Here is a 20991-nt window from a genome sequence, read left to right on the forward strand (position 1 = left end):
ACGGGGGTCCACTCTAGAAATCCCCCCTCAACCCCAATTTCAAACATCCAGACACTTTGACTCTTTCCCTCTCAAAATAAAAATCAAATGAAAAAAAAAAAAAAAAACTCCACCTTCTCCACCCACTCATATACATGAAAAAAATTAAATTAAATAGTACAGTTACATAGATAAACACGATATATTACAGCTGTTTGAATTGCACTTTTTTTTTTTTTTTGCATTGAATCATGTGCCAAATATCGATTAAACAATTGAAAAATTGTATGAAAATTAATCATAAAAAAATATAATCATAGATTTATATTTAATTTAATTGTTTGCAAATAGATTTATAAGTGTGTGTCATACTGATGATAAACATATATATATGTACAGTGAATGGTTAAATATTTGTGCAAACATTGATGCAATAGAGGAAATAGATATATGTGTGTGATGCAGACAGAGGGGAGTTAAGAGGAACAAATAGTTGGCAGATGACGGGGGATCAAGAGCCCGAGATCGAGAGCTTTTACTTGGGGGGTAAAATATATATACATATATATATTGAACAGTTATATTATTTCCAACATTCATGTACACAATTTGAGCGTCAACTGGAAAATCATCCGCTTGTGTTTCTTCCTCTCACGTTCTCTCAACACACACTCAAGAATTAATTTTAGTAATCGGATTTCGATATTGAATATTAAAAAAATATATATGTATATATTTATTGAAAGGGGCAAGAGAAAGAAGTCGATAAAACTTCCGGATAAAGTGCGATGTTAAACAAACGTAGTGTGAAGTCCTCAAGATAAATACACAAGTTTGTATACTCAATAATAATATAGTTGATTCAATATCAAATACACAAGTACTATATGCATTATATTTGGGGTAACAAAATATTTTTAGTGGCAAAAATTTAACAAAATAATATACTTGAAAGAATACTAAAGTGTTTGGTTCAATCTTAGAAGAGTCGACTTCATAATTTTTCATAGCGAAAAAAAATTGATTGATTATGTATAGAGTTGCTTTTTTATAATCTTTTCATTTAGACGAATTTTTTTTTTACAAAAATACTTTAAACAAATACCAAAGACTTGAGTCATTTGAAAATAAAAATGAAATAAATTTCTAAACTCACCTAAATTGCAGTTGATGTCATCAAAATTCATATCATCTGTAACAATAATTCAAAAAATAAATTTCCTGTATTCTATTATAAAAAAAAAAAAAAAAACTAAATTAAACATGTATTTATAAATATAGAAAAACGCATCAAAAAAATATGACAATGATTATGCTCTTTTCGAATGGAATCAGTCACCAATATCGTACACACAGACCGAATAATCCATCTTATTATTGTATTGTCGAGTGGTATATGTCGGAGGGTTTGTTAGTTTTTTCTGTATGATCATTGATGTTTTGCCCTGTATAAACTACAACTACACATTTTTGGTTCCCACAAAAAAAAAAAACAATCGCGTGCACGCACCTAAACCCCAAGAACTGACGTCCGGCTGTCAATCGAATGCCAGCAAGATTAGTCAAACCAAGTGCAAAAAAAAAAACAAAATAGGGGTTGATGTGTATGTGCGTTCATGTTTTATCATGACCACAATGTAACACTATTACCAAATAATTCCAACAACAGCAACAATATAAATAAATAAATATTAAAAAAAAAAAAAAAACACCGACGCAAAGACCAATACTGCAGGCAATAGATGGTCAATGACTTGGTAAACAGAAGAATGAAAAGCAAGAAAAGATGATGTCTGTATGTATATGCGTGTTAAAATAATGTATGTATGGGTAAATAAATTAGTGTGGATGATTATTGTTAGGTTTTGGACGCGTGACGCTAACTACCGGGACTTGTACCGAGCACCGGACGGGACGATTGGGTCACGCGCCTGTCTTTCCATCAGGAACCGACGGCTAAATTGGCCTCATCCATTCATGTTTATATCAACACATTTTGCATACTGTTAAAACATTCCACTTTTGCGTGTTATCTCCTTTTTTTTTTTTTTGCATATATTTTAATGAAGATAATTTAAAAAATTTTGTGATATAACTATGAAGATTATTTATTTTTTTATATTTAAAATAATTAATTGATTTTAAAATATTTTTTTATTCAAATAATAAATTCTCACAGCAGTGTGTTAATACTAATTAATTTTGAAAATAAAATAAAATCATTATCGTTTAATTTATAGATCAAAATATTTGATATATAAAGTCACACTTGAATATATACTTGGAATGACAAATTATGACATCGAAATTATTGGTGAATGATATATGTATATATGTAAAAAATTTGAGACCGCCCTGTCGTTCAAATTATAATATATATAAATTCGACCACTGTGTGCCCATCTCACAAAACAAAAAATGTTTAAAAATAAAAATAAAAAAATAATGTCATCGATGTGATCCACTGCAGGGATGCACGTGGACGTGCGTGCAACACGCCTCGTCCATTATCAAAGTGTCATGGACACACGCGTCGACATTAAGCTCACCCACGGTTTACAAATCCAATGTCATTGGTTTATTTTTTTTTATTTTTTACATGTCAAACTTAATTCGCATCATTCAGTTAAATGTATCATAAATTTTTTACGCTTATTTAGACAAAAAAAAAATATATAAATAAAAATCTGTTGCTATTTTTTATGACATCTCTTATCTCCATACGTATGACTTTGATATTTATAAATTTTTTTACAAAATTAGAATAAAAAAATTGAAAAACAAAAAATATATACTGTCGATTCTTAAATTTTTTTTGATGTAACAATATTGTCGTCAAAGTAAAATGATATTTATATGTAAAATTTTATGTATTATACAATTGTGGTTTATGTTTTTATATGTATATAATGTTCGTGTAGATTATGCACGCTGAAAATGTAGTGTATAAACGTTAGATAAAGAAGAAGAAAAAAAAAAAAAAGAGGAATAAAAGAAGCAACGCTTGGCCACAGGGGCTTTAATGAACCAATTTAAATGCATGCGATGATCAGTTGGCCTCACCAGACCTCTTCTCTTCTTCTTTTCACGCGCATCACCATTACTATATATATATATACTGATACCAGACGCTGCCACACGGGGGCGCCCACCCAACTCCCCCTTTAAACCAATGCAAAAATAAACGCATCACCCTTTTTTTTATTCATCTTGTATTATTTTTTTTTTTTTATTTTTTGCAACCCGACTCTAACTCACCAAAACCCAAGTAACCCTATCAAGACCTTTCTCTGTTTCCTTCTTTTTTTTTTTTTTTTTTTCTTTTTACTGGCATCTTCTATTTCATCTTGCATTTTTAGCCATTTCTATTTTAATTATTTCATTTTATATTCATTTATTTATTTTTATAATAATATTTTATCATATAGATTATACTATTCTGACATATATACTTTATTTTAAATTCTTTTTCATATTTCTCATCTAGCACCTCGTGTTTTAATTGACCACTTGGAATTTATGGATCGCAGTTTGTGAATTTATTTTTTATAAATCAAACATATAAAGTTATATCTACACAAGTTATTTTTTTTTTTTTTTTTATAATTAATTATATTTTTGTTTTATGGTTATATATATTCTCATGATGATATTTTGCATATATTAATTTTTTTATTTTTTATTTTGGGGAAAAATCAAATTAAAGAAAGACAAGAATAGTATTAGGTCCAGGGCAATGAAAGTTGATGAGGTCACATAGCATAAAAAGTGGAATTGTGAAGCCCTGGCACGTCTTACTTTATGCGACGTTCAAGGGTGTTATTTTCAGAGTCACGTAGAATAACTATATAAAGTCATCAGAACATAAGACAATAAAAGTGAACCAACGAAAAAAAAAAAAAAAAAAATTAAAAAACAAATTAATAGTAATATCCAGATGCAATTAAAACACCATCAAAATAATTGCAATACTCAAAAAGTCATTGAGCAAATGAAGAATTATATAGATCAAAAATAAAACCACAAGAAATTTAATTGTCGCATATTAAAAGCAAAAAAAGTAAATTAAATTATCATTATTTGATCAAAATTTCAAATGATGCATGTATTAGTGACAATGATGACAATATATATAAAAGAATCAATGTCAGCTGAATACATAGATATACATTAAGAATAAACATAACAAATGACATTGGCAATATTTTTCAAGTGTGTAGTATAGTCAAGGGGGTTTATTCCCTGGCGAGTTGATGATTAAACGTCGAGTTAGCAACAACAGCGCGAAAATACGCACCCGAAAACTACGGGATATTTGGACCCCCAAGGTACACACTCTCGTTCATAAAAACACATACATTTGACAATAATAATAATAATAAAATATATAACAATGATAATAAATATATATATATATAAATAAATTAATAAAAAAAAAATGAAATATCAAAAGAGTAGAGTCACTGCAACAAGTGAGGACACGAGTCGCGTGGTCCAACCGAGTGACCCCCTGTCGTGCCTTTTACATCATCGTGATTCTTCAAGACTTCCTCATATGTGAACCCCTTTTTTTCGCCCTTCAAGTTTCTCTGTTACACTGTCTCTGTATTGTATATAATGACTTTTTTTTTTTTTTGTCCTCTCTACCAATGAATCTCGTTATTACTATTACTGTTGAATTTTTTTATAATAATTTTTTTTTTGTTATGATTTTTTTTTTTCAGGAAACATATGGAGCGAAAAAAAAAGTCAATAAAGTCGGCTTGAGATCAAGAGATGAATACACTCGAGCATTCGATACGCACCCCGGGAGCTAAGAACATTTTCAGATCATTAAGAAGAAAGCATTGCGAAGTCATTCTTTTGAAATTTAACTTTTATGGATCTTTTTTTTTTATTTTTCGATTTTTATTTTTTTTTTACACACTTGCTTTCAACGACATGTCTATGATGGGTTTGTGGAGCTATGTACTTTACCGGTGTTTATGTTATACAGCATTTTTCGACACACCTACTTTGATGCTTTATGCCTTGATTTTTCAGTTTGACTCGGTTACGATGAGGCCAAACTCTTGGGAACTTTCTTTCGTGGGCGGAGTTGCATATGAATTTAGTAGACTTGTACAATTTACTGGATATATATCTATATATTTATGATTTTTTTTTTTTAAACGCCAGTATGGTTTTATGTACGCACTAATGTTATTTTTTATTCGAGTAATGATTTTTAAAAAATTTAACTATGCAACTTAAATTAATATTTAAATATTTTTTTTTATTATTGAATTACTCTTGTAAATAAAAAAATTGAATTTTTTTTTTTTTTATACACGAGGCTGACTGATTGTTCTACAATTTATTGAGACTCATTATCAGGTTTTGAGTATATGATTGTCATTGTTGCGTTAATTTAAAAAAACTGTATGGAAAAAAAAAATTTAAAAATAGAATTCAATTTTTTTAGCAATAAATAATGCACATGACGAAATTTTTTTTTTGAGAATAGTTGGAGCCTGTCTCTATTGAGTGTTTAAATTTAAAAAAAAAAATGACTGATGCGCGTTTTTGACAACACAGAAAAATAGGATAGCAAATAATATGAGAGCAAGTGCGGGAAAGACGACGACGACTAATGAAATGTCCAGAAGACCGATGACAGTTTTCGTTGAAGTGATAAGATGATGTATACTTTTAATTGAATAGCTTTTTAAAAATTAATCCAAATAGTAAGTTTTATTTTATTTTATTATCTCAATAATGTTTTATAATTTTATTTTTGGTCCTTTAAATATTGTGACATTAGAAAAATAAAAAAAATAAAAATCTATATACAAAATTTCGTGAGTCATCAATCAAAAAAAAAAAAAAAATCTAAAATGCATTAAATTCAAAGTGAATTAAAAACATATTTAAAAACTATTATTTAATGAAAATACATGTTCATTCTTGAACCCCAATTTCGTGAAATTATGAAAAAATCTACAAACAACATTGACAAAGAGCTGAAAAATTGAAAAAGAAAAACCTCAAACTCGACTTCTTTTATACAAAAGAATAAAATATATAGACGAAAAGACATTTTTATATAAATTTCTACAAATTGTATATAGAGAATCCGTGAAATGTCTTTGGTTAAAGCCACTAAATTTTTCAGGTATATAAAATACATCTACCTGTTTGAAATCTTTGCTCACATCCACCTGATTTTTTATTTTTTCTCCCTTAGCTTTTTTTTTTTGTACTTTGCTTTTTTCAATGTTTTTTTATTTTCAACTATACATACATGCATATATAGATATTTTATTATTATATTATATTTTTCCATTCGTGAAAGACTTTATATATGTATATACTATTTTAACTCACGCGCGCAACCAACAGCCGCACGCTCGACTTAAAAGAAAAGGTATGTAGAATGAGGATGGGGCGTTACCAAGCCCAAAGTTATTAATGGCTTTGACTTGGTTGCTATGGATATCCATAAGTCTTTTGGCTGGCGCAAGGGTACCGCACTTAAAGATATGATTTTTATATTTCATAAAACACAGGTACATTTAAAAAATAAAAAATTAATCTGTCATTGAATGAAAAAAATCAAAAGTGATCATGTGAACGTTAGCTTCTTCCACAAGTCGGTACAATTTAATGTTTGATTTTTTGATTTTTCAAGTCAAGGATTAATGTCAAGTTTACTTGACATTTCTACCTGAGATATATCTCATTTTTATTTAGAAGAAATCATTATACAATTAGTCTGATTATCCTTGAAAAAAAAAAAATAATAGAACAGCTATCAATATATTTCAATTTGCAATTAATCAAAATCGAAAAATATGGTTCATATTTATTATATACTCATGAGAGTGAGGAAAAAGTTACTTTGAAAGTTTATATTTTCACAATCATTTATGTTGGTTTATTTTTATCAATGCATTCATTCATTCATGAATATAATTTGTATGTTGCAATAGAAAATTCGATACTCAATGAATTTACTTGCCCCAATAAACCGAATATAGAAATATTATTAAATATTGAAAAAAAATAATAATAAGATACCCGTAATGAATAAATAGTAAAAATTAAAAAGAATTTAAAAAAAAATAAACACTACTAGTGCAAAAAAGACCCTGTTCATTTTTGTTCAAAAGAATTATCAGCTCGAATCAAGTGATACAAACTTGTGCGTCTACTTAAACTTTATTCGTCATCACAAATAAATATAAATAAATAAAAAAAATAAAATAAACCATCAAAACTCACATTCATATGACGTAAAAAACATATGAGAAAGATGAGACATGTCTTCGAAGCGAGACAAATGAGCGGCATTCATCAGCGTCACCTGTCCATCAGTCTGTCTGTAACTTTGACTCAAGTGAACCGCCCTAAACCACCCCATCACAAATCTTTAATTTTTTTCGTTCAAGAAAAAAACCAATATGAATGAAAAAAATAAAATAAAACCTCAACAAATATTAATATCATAAAAAAAAAAAAGCTTTGAAAAATTTTTGTTATTGATTTCAAAACAATTCATCATCATTTCGAAACTTCAAAATATTTTTTCGATATTGTTTTGTCGACAATTTATTTTATTTTTTTATATATTTTTTTAGATGCATATAAAAATACCGTTAGATTTGCGCAGCAAGCAAGAAAAATTAGAAAGACTTTGTATTCATTTTTTTTTTAGTGGAAATTACAAGAAGAAAAAAAAATGAAAATTTATGCCGAGACGCCTCTTTTATGGATGAAAAATCATCAGTCGAAGCACTCAACGCTTCAAGACGTGCTAGATGTGACTTAAGGAATGTTTTTTTGTTCAATTTTTTTTTATCTCTATACTATGTGTGCCTTGGAGGCTGAGTAAAAAAAAAAAATGGAATAAAAAAAAAATGACGTGTGAGTAGTCGAGGAGTAATGATTTGTTTATGGTGTCGGGTTCAAGAATTACATGCCTGCGAGTATTAAAGACAATGGGCCAAAGGTATCGCGGTATGAAGGTCAAACATATGAAATAAATATAAAAAAAAAAAAATTTATAATATACACAGTATATTTATCATTTTATTCTTTTGTATATTTATTATTATTTTTATGATGAATAACTTTCATCTTGTTGGCTCATCAAAAAATAACGATAAATTCAACAATTCAACATATTTAAATTTGAAAAAAAAAAATAAAGGCTTTATGCAGGTTTTTAAATTTTATATTAGTTTTAAAAAAAAATCATGGAGACGTATTATTCATACAATGATAATTATATCCTAATATAAAAAGGACAAACATCATCGGTCTTCCGAACATTTGATTGGTCATTGTTTTTTTCTCACTTACTCTCATACAAATTTCTTTGTTTGCCTTTTTCTATTATTTTTTTATTTATTTCGTTAGCAACGAAAAAACAACAAAAAAAAGCGAGTAAACAAAATTTTTTTTGATATTTTTTTTTTTTAAATAAATTGACATATTAAGCTAGCACAACTTTTTTAATAATTATTAGATCTTGATGCAATTGGGCTTAAAATTTTGTGCGAATTATGTGTTTTTTATGTGTGAAGAAATAAATTTGAAAGAAAATTTTTTTAAATATTTTTTATATTTTTTTTAAAAATTCAAATATTAAGCTAGCACAACTTTCTCAATAATCATCGGATCTCGATGCAATTGCTTAAATTTTGTGCGAATTATGTGTTTTATGTGTGAAGAAATAAATTTGAAAGAAAAATTTTTTATTTTTTACATAAAAATTGAAAATATTAAGCTAGCACAACTTTTTAATAATCATGATCTAGATGCAATTGGGCTTAAAATTTTGTGCGAATTATGTGTTTTTTATGTGTGAAGAAATAAATTTGAAAGAAAATTTTTTTAAATATTTTTTATATTTTTTTAAAAAATTGACATATTAAGCTAGCACAACTTTTTCAATAATCATCGGATCTTGATGCAATTGGGCTTAAAATTTTGTGCGAATTATGTGTTTTTTATGTGTGAAGAAATAAATTTGAAAGAAAATTTTTTTAAATATTTTTTATATTTTTTTAAAATTCAAATATTGTTAGCATCAACTTTTCAATAATCATCGATCTTCGATGCAATTGGCTTAAATTTTGTGCGAATTATGTGTTTTTTATGTGTGAAGAAATAAATTTGAAAGAAAATTTTTTTTTTATTTTTTACATTTTTTTAAAAAATTCAAATATTAAGCTAGCACAACTTTCTCAATAATCATCGGATCTTGATGCAATTGGGCTTAAAATTTTGTGCGAATTATGTGTTTTTTATGTGTGAAGAAATAAATTTGAAAGAAATTATTTTTTACATTTTTAAAATTAAAATATTTTAGCACAACTTTTTCAATAATCATCGGATCTCGATGCAATTGGCTTGAATTATGAATTATGTGTTTTTTATGTGTGAAGAAATATCCAAAACAAAATTTAAATCCTTTTCAGTAAACATTCAATCTCTTTATAATTATTAGACTAAAAATTACGTGAATTATGTGTGATTTATGTGTAAATAAATAAATTAAAAAATTTTTCTTTCGTCAATTTATTCTCATTTTTATGATAATACTTGTGTTTATAAAATCAATGAACAATGAACCTTTTAGAAGGTATAGATACAGGCGCGCGTAGCGCGCCAATGTGCTCGTGTAAATAAATAAATAATAGTTCTATAAAATTAATATTTAAAAAAAAAAAAAATCGAAAAGAACGACTATAATTTTGTAAATCGTTTGGTTGTTTTTTTTGGAAATGTATACCTGATTATAAAATAAAATAGTTCGGCACGTGTGAGATTCAGGATATTTTATTTATACATACAGACCGTCACCCTGAAGAGAAAAACGAGTGTCAAGATAAGTATCTAAGAACTGTCGCTCGGGTGTGACTAGTCGTTCGGCTCTGACGATTCTTCTCTTAGGATTCTAACCGATTTGCTTCTGAATAAAATAATAAATAAAACAAATTTATTTCATTATATATAGAAATCATAATTTTATATTTATTTTTTCATCGATATACTAATATTATTTGTAACTATATTTAGAATCACTTTGTCATGAAATTTTTTTTTAATTTTATAATTTTAAATGATTTGAAAAAATTACTGTTATTATTTATATTGAAAAGAGATCAACAGTTAGGTGGCTGTTCTATGTGTCTTACAAATTTTGAAAATATCTATATACTGATGCAAGAATTTTTTTGAGAATATAGTTGAAGACTTGAAGCTTGTCTCTAATTGTCTGACAAATTTTGAACAAAATTACTGATGCGTTTTCTCAGGAGAATTTTGATAAAATTAAAATTCAAAATCTTGAAAATTTAATTGGAAAACGCAAATTTATTTATTTATTTAATTGACAACAGAGAAAAAAATATTAACAAATAAGAAAAACGAGGACCAATTCAATATCCAGGAAAAGTCGTATACAAATATACAGTAAAAAATTATAAAAAAAATCCTACATTATCTTTATTCATTTCTAAACCACCTCCCGTAAATACTTTCATATAATCAGCCCTTTATAATTTGTTTTCAGCCTGAGACCCCATTTATTGACTTTATTAATTTTGAATTATTAATGCAACTAAAAAAGAAATTGTCACTTAGCAATACTGATAAACAACATTAATAAAAAAATTAATTTATTAAACAAAAACAAATGAAACATCATTATTAATCATTGTTTAATTCGAGAACCAATCATAGGTCTCGAAGAGAGGCCTCATTTTCCTTTTTATAGTAGGAAAAAAAAAAAACAACCCACGAAAGTATTTCAAATTTTAAAAAATTTAAACGTTTTAAATTTAAATGTAAAATCATTGAAATGATCATGAGAATAATTTAATGTTAATTTTCATTTAAATATAATCGCTTGAAAAAATTAAAAAGATATGCTGCAAGTATATAAAATTTATCAACAGCTGTAAATGATTATTGAAAATTGAAATATACTTTTGATAAGAAAGTACATATAATATGCGGTTAAGATATTGGATAGTGTATTATGAGAATATAAAAACGAAACGAAACGAAAAAAAAATAATAAAAAAAAAAAAAAAAACGCATACCCACACATGAGTGACTAGATTAAAGGCCCACCACTTACAAACAGTGAAAAGTGATTATAACAAATTGAGCAGAATCATTAAAGTACTTTGATGAGAATCTTCGTGCCTAAGGGTGCTGTTTTACTATATGCATATCTCGTGTGTAAACTATATTTACGCTTAACTCTGCAGTGTATATATAAGATTTATACAACACGTAAATGTGTATACCTTGTACTTGAGTGCAATACGACGTGTGGATAGACCATTAGGTAGCCAATTGCAGCCTCATTATTTACGATACATTATAAACCAAATTTCGCAATTTTAACTTTTTTTATTTTTTTTATTTTCAACATTTCATATATGCAATTCATTTAATATACGCTATTTTTAACAATATCCGTTTTTGTTTATATTATAATGAATAAAATTTCAATAAATCTATATAGCCATATGTTTTTATTTACTGTAATTTATTTTTAAATTTTTAACTTCAATGACAGCTTGTAAAATATATATCTATTTGCCTAGACATAAATTGAACAACTTGCAAGTCAAGAAAAAATAATTAAAAAATATTTTTAAAATCATTTTGAGACCTCTATACTCGTTTCATAAAATAATTATTATTATCACTTTGACGACCAGCTTTAACGAATTTTTTTCATTTATTTATTACAAAGTTTTCCTTAACTTACACAACAGCGGAAATTGGCACCCGCAGAACTTTCAAACGAAATGACAAGGGTGAAAGAAAATAAAATAAAAAAATAAAAAATGCAAAATTGTATATATAGAAAAAAATAATGAATAGACATAAAGAAGAAAAAATATATGCCAAAGTGATGACAAAATTTAAAAATAAATAAAAATTGACAAAATATAGTTGTTGTTATTTTCAGCATTGAAATATGGCAATGTGCCACAGTGTTTTTACGATTTCCTTCATTGAGGAAACTGCATTTATTATCGATGAGTTGAAAAAAAAAAAAATAAATAAAAAATATTACAGTAGACGGTAATTTAGTTTTAAAATTCTTGGAAACAAATTATATTGGAAGGTCCTTCGGATCTTTGAGACTTCTTTCAGAATATACTTTTTCGGTCTTCATTCATTCATTGGTTCATTCATTATTCTCTATGTTTATTTATTTTTTTTTTTAAATTTTATTATGGTTTATTTATTTTCACGGATATCCGGCTGTTACCGTGGATTTCTTCTGGTTTTACCAAGAACAATAAAATCGTCACAGAGGACAGACTTTTGGAATTTCTAAATTTCTCGGTTTTCTTGTTTCATTCATGTCAATTTGTCTGGGAATATATATTTTTTTTTTATCTTAAATTAAGTGTGATGAAATTTGCTCATAATAATTTTAAATAATCTTTTATTATATTGACTGAAGAAAAATAAATTTTTGCAAATAAAAAAAAAAAGGATTGTAATATCTATAAATATATATAAGCTGCGCAGCAATACTAGAAGTATAATTTACTTTTTGTTGCAAGCAAAATAATGGCATATGCAACATTAATAATAATAAAAAAAAAAAATATCCTCACACGAATGTCATTAATGTATATTTGTTATGTTCACTCGATATCCAATCGATCTTCCAGTCTCGGTTCGTTGACGGACGCGACGTTCGTGCATGCCAATCTCGATTTAACGGTAACAAAATATACCGCCGGCGATGGTCTGCATCCACAGACTCAAGATATCCCATCAAAAACCCTCATAAAATCTGCTGTTGTTATATTAAACGTTCAATAAAAATAAAAAATATATTTATAATTTATTATATAGCAACACGATGATTTTATTTTTTTTATATTTATTTTTAATGCAGAAGCTCGCGTCGATTGAATGACTCTTACTGTCATCTACAATATTTATATTTCAAATTATAAAATTCAAAATTCACAACTACAATATACCTGATGCTAGTGATTTTTTTTTTTTTTTTTTAGAAGCAACCACACACAATATCTCAATATAATAATTTTCAATTTTATTTTCACAAAGCTTGTGATAGATAATTGTTTTTAAAAAAAAACAAATAAGAAAAAAAAAGATAGAGATATACTTATTCGATAACATGATGCGTTTAAAAGTGCAGAGTGCAAGTGATGAGCTTCTCGTTTTAATTTCACCAAGAAAAAAAGAAAAATAAAAAAAACCAGGAGGCTGCATAGTCGAACTCGCATATACCCTGCAAACGATCATGTATATATATATGAAAAAATATCCAACTCCACCTCTATTTCTCCCTCTTTCTCTTTCTTCATTTCAAACTCAACTGACTCCCGGTGCCCATTTTCCATCTACTAGCTTTGTCTTCACTCACAAATCGTCTCTCCCTTTAGCTAAATCTGCCTGTTTCTCTTTTCCTCTCGACCCCAAATTTCATCTCCCTTTATCATCCTCCCTTTATATATATAATAAACCCTGCACCACCCAACACAATCCATCCCACTTTAGCTTCCAACCAAGCTTTACCAACACCATAAGTCTATCCTTTTTTAACCTCTTTTATTTATTCTATCTTCCTCACTCATCCTCCCACTTAGCCTCATGCCATGTTCCCGTGTGTAACGGGTAACTCTATCTTTATCTAATTCTATCTCGCGACCAAGCTTTCTCACTTGCACAAACAACCTATCAACTTGGTGGATAGACGTTGGGTCTCGGACGAACCATGATTCTCTCATACCATCTACCCACGGGTTCTTATACACCAATACAACAACGTTATGTTATATATACCCGTTGCGATATTCTCTACTCGTTGTGGTCGTGGCCGCAATACACGCCAATATCACTCGCACACGATCATGAATCTCAACATACAACGGGTGTACTTTATTTTTTATATTGTCACCATTTTAAATATATATATTTTCTTTTTTTTTTTTTTTTACAAATTTTTAATTATTAATTTTTAATTTTTATATATATAATTTTATTTATTTTTTTTTAACAATTAAACAGTTGTTATTTTCTTGTTTTTTAATTTAAAACAATTTAAAAACAAAAAATACTTTTGATTATGTTGAAAATGATTAATTGGCTTGCAGAATTTGGGATGTTTTTTTTTTTTGTTTCAAGTTTGATGATCTTTTTGGATGACTCGAGTGACTTGGTTTTTTATATTTTTTATATGGCAATATTCTTGTGCCTCGCATTATTGAGGGTTAAGGTTAATGCTAATGTGAAAAAACAAAAAAAAAAAAAAAAGCCATGAAAATGAAAATAAAAAAAAAAAAAAGGGCATTGGCTTTTCGTTTTATGATGATTAAAGTCATGTACAAAAATGAAATAAAAAAAGAAAGTAGAAACTAGAATTGGCTGAATGAATATATAATTGCAGGTGAGAGTCATCAGTTTGCAGTTGTCATAGGAAATTAAATTTTCAACAAAGAACAAAGAATACAACCAATAATTATAAAATACAAGAAAAAAAAAACATATTAATTTTAATGTATATTCGACAGGAAATAATATACTGTATATCCAAAAATACAGAAAAATAAATATAAAAAAAAATAATTTTAATTGCTTTTATAGTTCCAGCTATGTGAACTTGACGAAATAATAATTATTATCAAAATATATTTCATCAAAATATAATAGACATAATGATGTAAAAAACAAGTCAACATAAATCAAAATCAAGTAACTTCAGTTGAAAAATTTTATGAATATAAATCCATCAATATTTTACTAAGAGTTTATTAAAGACACACAAGATAGACATTGATTCATTGTCAATCTGACGTTTAGCCATAAAGATCAATGATGATAATAATAAATTATTAACAAAAAAATAAAAAACAATATTTAAATAATCCTCGACATTTCGAAAAAATTAGAAAATAAATTTTTAAAAATTATATTTCGAAAAAAAAAATAGCCAGCAAAGTATTGCAATAATTGGCAAAAAACAAAATTGATTTTTTTATGCTTTTAGTTGAAGAAATTACAACAATAACACTTGTTTTATAAATGGATAAAAATAAATTAATAAAAAATCCTGCAGCATCATTTGGAAAATCATCTTCACATTGAAGTCAATAGCGAGATATTGTATGTAACATGCTGATTAATATCCGCGTGTCTACAGACAATATGAAAATGTTAAGAAATAATATTCCACCTGTGGTTTAATGGCAGAATAATATAAAATAAAATACATTTGTTGTATATATATGCGTGTACGAATTTTACTGGGTCAAACCAAATGATTCCGGTGCGGAGAATTGTAGAATGGACTTGTGGAAATAATATATGAAAGAAGATAACGTTTTATGGAGAACCGTAAGAAAAGATTGATCAGTTCAATAATAGAATAAGATAGAATAGAATAGATTTCCAGGCTTTTTTTTTTCATTTTATTCCGTTCGTTTTTTTTTTTTTTTTTCTTCAGTTTTTCTTTTATAATATACTTATTCACTCGGCACGTAAAAAAAATGGCTGATGTAATAGAAAATAAAAAATTGATAGATTGTAAAAAAAAAAAAAAAAGAATTATTGATTATTTTTATTATCGTTTATATAGATTCAAGTTTTTTCGGTAATTTAGTGAATTATTTTGATGAATTATTTGCCGGAAAAAACCACAATAACTACAACACCGTGAACAAGAAAAAAATTGAAAAAAATTATGTTTTAAATTCACCTGTCTGTTGGATGATTTCAGATAAAATATAAACATGCATTTTAATAATTTTATATACGCATGTAGAAGTTAAAAAAAAAATGATAAATATATGTATAAAAGAAAAAAAAAATATTTTGATTTGAAACTTGTGTAACAACACTATTGAAGAATCAATTTGAAACGTTTTTTTTTTTTTTTAATTAAAAATACATTTTATACCAGCTGTCTATAAAATTGCCCACAAAAATACACGTACGATAATTTGTAATTAACAAGATAATCATAATTATTGTAACTATCAAAGATAACATCAATTTGTTGTATTTTATTTGATAATTATCTGTGAAAATATTTTTTGCAATGATTATAATTTTTAATCGACCCACACAACTTCAATATAATTTGTTTTTTTCAATTACTTGTGGTTAAAATTATTGTTATGTAAATCGATAATGAGTTATTAGCAAATCAACTATCAAAAAAAGGAAAAAAAATATATATCTTTTTGTATTTTATAAACAAAAAATAAACAATTACATTTCAATTGATTGAGTAGAAGAAAAAAATAATTGAATAATTTGATTTTAAATTGTGAAATTTTTATCTATGAGCAAAAAAAATAAATAAATCGAATTGTTTATTTAGTTAAATATAAATAAATTTATATCAATTACCATTTTCTTCATAGCAAAATTTAAAACCAAGCTACTAAAAAAATGTATATGTAATTTAACAAATTGATTGTATATAAATAAAATAATTAATAGTTAGATGATGAAAATCGACTAGATATAATAATTTCATATATCCACAAACCATTATAAAAACAAAATCAGTTTATACTATAACAAAGTGGAATAATAATATAAAATGTGAGAGTAAACGATGAAAAAAAAAAAATTAAATTGCGTATATCCTCAATCATTCATCGTTCCCATGATGGCAAAATAATATTTACTGATAAAAATCAAATAGATAAATATATATTTCTAAAAAACAAAAAAAAAAAAAATATAAACAAGCATGTGATGAGTGCACCTGTCCTTCAAAATTGCATTTATATATACACCATTATTATTAATAATAAAAAAATATTATCAATAATAATTATATATATAAATATAAAAACTCATTAAAGATTTTTTTCATTATTATTTTTAGATATACGCATATTTAAATACATATCTCTATTATTTTTGATGTATCATCAGTGACACGTGACCCACCTGTCACATTATCAAATATATTTTACGCAAAATTATGAAATTTTATTTATCATTAATCATAATTAACATTGATATATAAATTTTTTCATAAAACTTTTATTTTTCATATTCTTAAGTATTTTTAAAAATTGAATAAAATATTTTTCGAGCTTTTAAACGATATATTAATTATTAGAAAAATAAAATGGCTTCTTATTTTTGATAAAATATATATTTTTTTCTTTAAATGTCAAAATATAATATGTATAAATAATTTTCAAGTAAATTAAAAAAATTATTTAAACATAAAACAAATTGCGTAGAATGCAATTTTAAAGACAACAGCTCCCGCCCCAGAAGTTACAACGATAAATGAATGAATGCGCGTCATTACACTGGCAAAGTCATTTGAAGGAAGCCAATGCTATTTTACTTTTTTTTTTTTTTTTTTTAATTTTATTTTACCTCCTTCATTGGCTTGCCTTTCGAACAAACCATTCCACTGTTGATTTATCGACGCGGTCAAGATGAACGGAGGCCAATATATATCCATCCGCAAAAAAAAAACCAAAAAACATTAACATAAATAAAAATATTGTTTAAAATTATTGCAAATAATTTTTCAAAAAAATTCTATATATTTAAAACGATAAAACAATAAGACATGTATATATAAATGTAAAAATTTTTTCTAAAAAAAAAAATCCCCCCAGACCAAAAAGAAAACCAAAAATATATAAAAAAATGAAATGAATTTTTGTTTTATATAAATGAAAAATAGAAAAGTATGAAAATATATTGTTGGCAGTGGTGATTTTTCGAGACCACCCTGTATAGACAAGTAAATATATATATGTATAAGCCATATATATATAGAAAATAATGTATATAGTGGAGTCAGGATATAGTACAGTGGTAGACTGAGAGCTTTGGGTTGCCGCTAGCAGCGGTCCGTCCGAGACCTGACGTCTATCCTCTCATTTACCATTTGGTACCTATAGACAGGGTGTACCTATATAAACGTACGCGCGAACACGTTCAAGACCCCCGAGCAGCGCCCGATATACGCGAGAAAGCGTACATAGCTTGGTAGCTCCTATATGCTTTATTTTTTACCTCCCCTTCTCATCATTTCTTTTTTATTATTATATTTATTTTTTCTCATTTTTTTTTACGTTACTTTTTCTCGACCCTTCTTTTCTTTTTCTCGACCCTTCTCTCCTCTTTTTTCCCTTTTTTTTTCAAATTTATTTTTATTATTATTATTATTGTTATATATGTATTTTTTGCTTTTTATTTTACACTTTTTTTTTTTTTTTTTTTAACTTATAGTCTCATACCATGTATTTTTTTTATTTTTTGCCAACTCTGGATTTTTTTTCTAGAGAATTTTTTATTTTTAAACTCAATTTTGCAAAGTTGCAAAAAATATATATATATATTGAGGTGAAGGTTTGTGATGTTGATCAAACGAGAAATGAAGTTTTTGAAAAGAAAATATGTTTAAAAAAAAAATCAAGGTGTCATAGTGATGAAAAATATTTGAAATTGTATTTCATGGTTTTTAGAAAAATCATTGGGTGGTCTAGATATATTGCCAAGTGAGATATTAATTTACGAGATAATATAATTATTAAATTGAAAAAATTATGACATTTATTGTTCATAAAATATCAAAAATATTATCATATTTTTTATTTTGATATTGTTGGCGATAAACGTATTTATAACTTTATGTTGAATAGTTAATTTTTTTATTTTTTGTTTTAATTTCATTTCGAAATAAGGTAAAAACAGTAGCTCTTTTGGTATATTATGCTCATTATAGGATCTTTTACATTTATATATTAATGCTCCCCTTGAGAAGTAGAGTATAGCAAACCAAGATAATAAAACCCCTTGAGTTTAGCGTGAAAAATAAAATGAAAATGACAAGAAAAAAAAAATAAAATTTAAAAAAAAACAAAAAAAGAATTTTATACGTTGGTAATAAAAGTTTTTTGACAGAGGCTAGAGAGTTTTTGGTGTAAATTTATACGTTTTGTTATCGCATCTTTTTGTGCGCAAGTTGTTACTGCCATATTGGCTGGTAAAATAAAAATGGAATACTGAGAAAAGCTTGTCCCGGATATTAATGTGATAACGCACTCGCAGGTTAAGTGCTTGCAAAGCAACTTTAACAACTTTTCTATACATGGCAATTTAATGAATTTTTAAAGACATTTAAATTTTTTACTAGAAAAAAATTTACTAAACATTTTCATTAGAAAAAAAAAATTGTATACATTAGAATTTTTATATATCAATTTATCAATACCAAAAAAAACTATTAAATCATTTTCTATTTATATATTTATACAAATATATTTGTATAAATAAAATAAAATAAAATTTCCAAGACGCATTAATAAATAGATACTTATTTAATTTTTTTTGTGTTTATATTTAAAAAAAAATTTAAATCTCAGTTAATTACAAGTAGATCGATTAGCCAGAAAACATTTTAATTTTCTGGTTTAAAATGAGTGTTGAAATGTGGTCTAATCAGGTAATTAGCATGATCACAACCGTGAACGGGAAATTTCCGTTTTATTTTTTATAATTTTTTTTGTTATTTGTCTTCGGTTGATCCCCAAAAAATGATCGAGTATAGCTGTCTGCAGCCATATGCGGTGTTAATTGCTTCTTTTGAAAACGACTTCCCCACCCTCAAAAATCATCACCCACGCATTTATTTTTTTTTTCCATAAAATTTTGTCAGTTTCTCATACCCTTCTATTCATGTCACTCTTTTGGTTGACTATATTAACCGAGTCACAACGACTAACTAATCCGTCAGATCATTGCAACTCTATCCGGTCTTGTGTATATGCGTGAATGTAACCCTCTTCACAATCAGGATATATATTTTCCATATTAAAAGAACACGCCTTTATACTATACATGAGCTTTAAAATTTTCCACAATTTCAAAAATTGTAAAGAAAAAAAAAATATATACACGAAAACAATAATAATAAATTAATTTTTTTTTGTTCCCCGTCTTGAAAATTTAAATAAATTATTTTTATAAAAGCTTCTTTATACACATAAGCCGATTAATTTATTTTTTATTTTATCTAAAACGCATAATAATTATATTTTTTTTAATTTTAATTCTTTAAATAAAAAAGCCAAAATGTAAAAGCTTGAAATTTTTTTTCATAAGGATATTTTGTATGAGAGAATAAAAAAACAAATAAATAATTTTTTTAACTAAAATATTGATACTTTTGTAAATTTTACACATGTTGATTTACGAAAAAAAAATTAGATGAGTTTTATGAATTTTAAAATAGACGCATTTACCTGTCACATCAGTCTTTTTGTTAAAAAAAAAAAATATAATGTCATTTAAAAATCATATAGTATATATTTTTTTCGACACCATTGAAAATACAAGTCGTCAACAAGACAACCTGCTAATTCGATTATATGTTTGTTCGTGCTAGTCTAAACTGAAAGCTAAACAAAATTAGTCAGTCTATCCATCAAATATGCATCACCGAAAAAAAATTAATAAATAAAAACATGTACGTATACATCAGTATAGTATTTCTCGAAAACGAAAAATAAAATTAGATAAAAATTAGCAAGAATTAGGGAGGGAAAATTATAGAATGCGAGTCTACACATGAAGTGTGAATATGGGCGTCATCTTTCTTGACTCCAGCCACGCAATGGTCCGTAAAACTTGACTGGAGATGAAAGATGTAGTAATGTTAATTAAAACGCATTTTCAAACCTCTCGCAAGAATTTCTCTCACAAAAAAAAAAATATATATATGAAGCTATAACGAAAAAACATTGTTAAAAAAGGAAAAAGAGAAAAAAAAAAATAAATAAATGAGGAAGTAGCTGCAGAGGTAACGAAGAAGCTGCTGCATAGTAGACTAAGAATATTGGCAGTAAAAGAGGAGGAACTTTAAATTTTTTTTTTAGTTTATTTTTTATTTTTTCATGACTACCACTTGAAAGTTGATAGCTATAATAACACGTCCCGGACATGACGAACGCACGCCACACGCCCGTC

The 20991-nt window shown here is 26.4% G+C and overlaps 1 long non-coding RNA gene across 1 annotated transcript in view; it reads right to left on the minus strand.

Annotated features, from left to right (window-relative positions):
* LOC122848742 overlaps positions 1–20991 on the minus strand; it is a 48467-nt gene that overhangs the window by 24983 nt on the left and 2493 nt on the right. The window contains exon 3 of the long non-coding RNA XR_006373482.1: positions 1136–1171. This is a non-coding gene — a long non-coding RNA (uncharacterized LOC122848742). The remainder of the gene's footprint in view (positions 1–1135; positions 1172–20991) is intronic.

Source organism: Aphidius gifuensis, linkage group LG2, assembly GCF_014905175.1.
Source record: "Aphidius gifuensis isolate YNYX2018 linkage group LG2, ASM1490517v1, whole genome shotgun sequence".
NCBI classification, from domain to species: domain Eukaryota; kingdom Metazoa; phylum Arthropoda; class Insecta; order Hymenoptera; family Braconidae; genus Aphidius; species Aphidius gifuensis.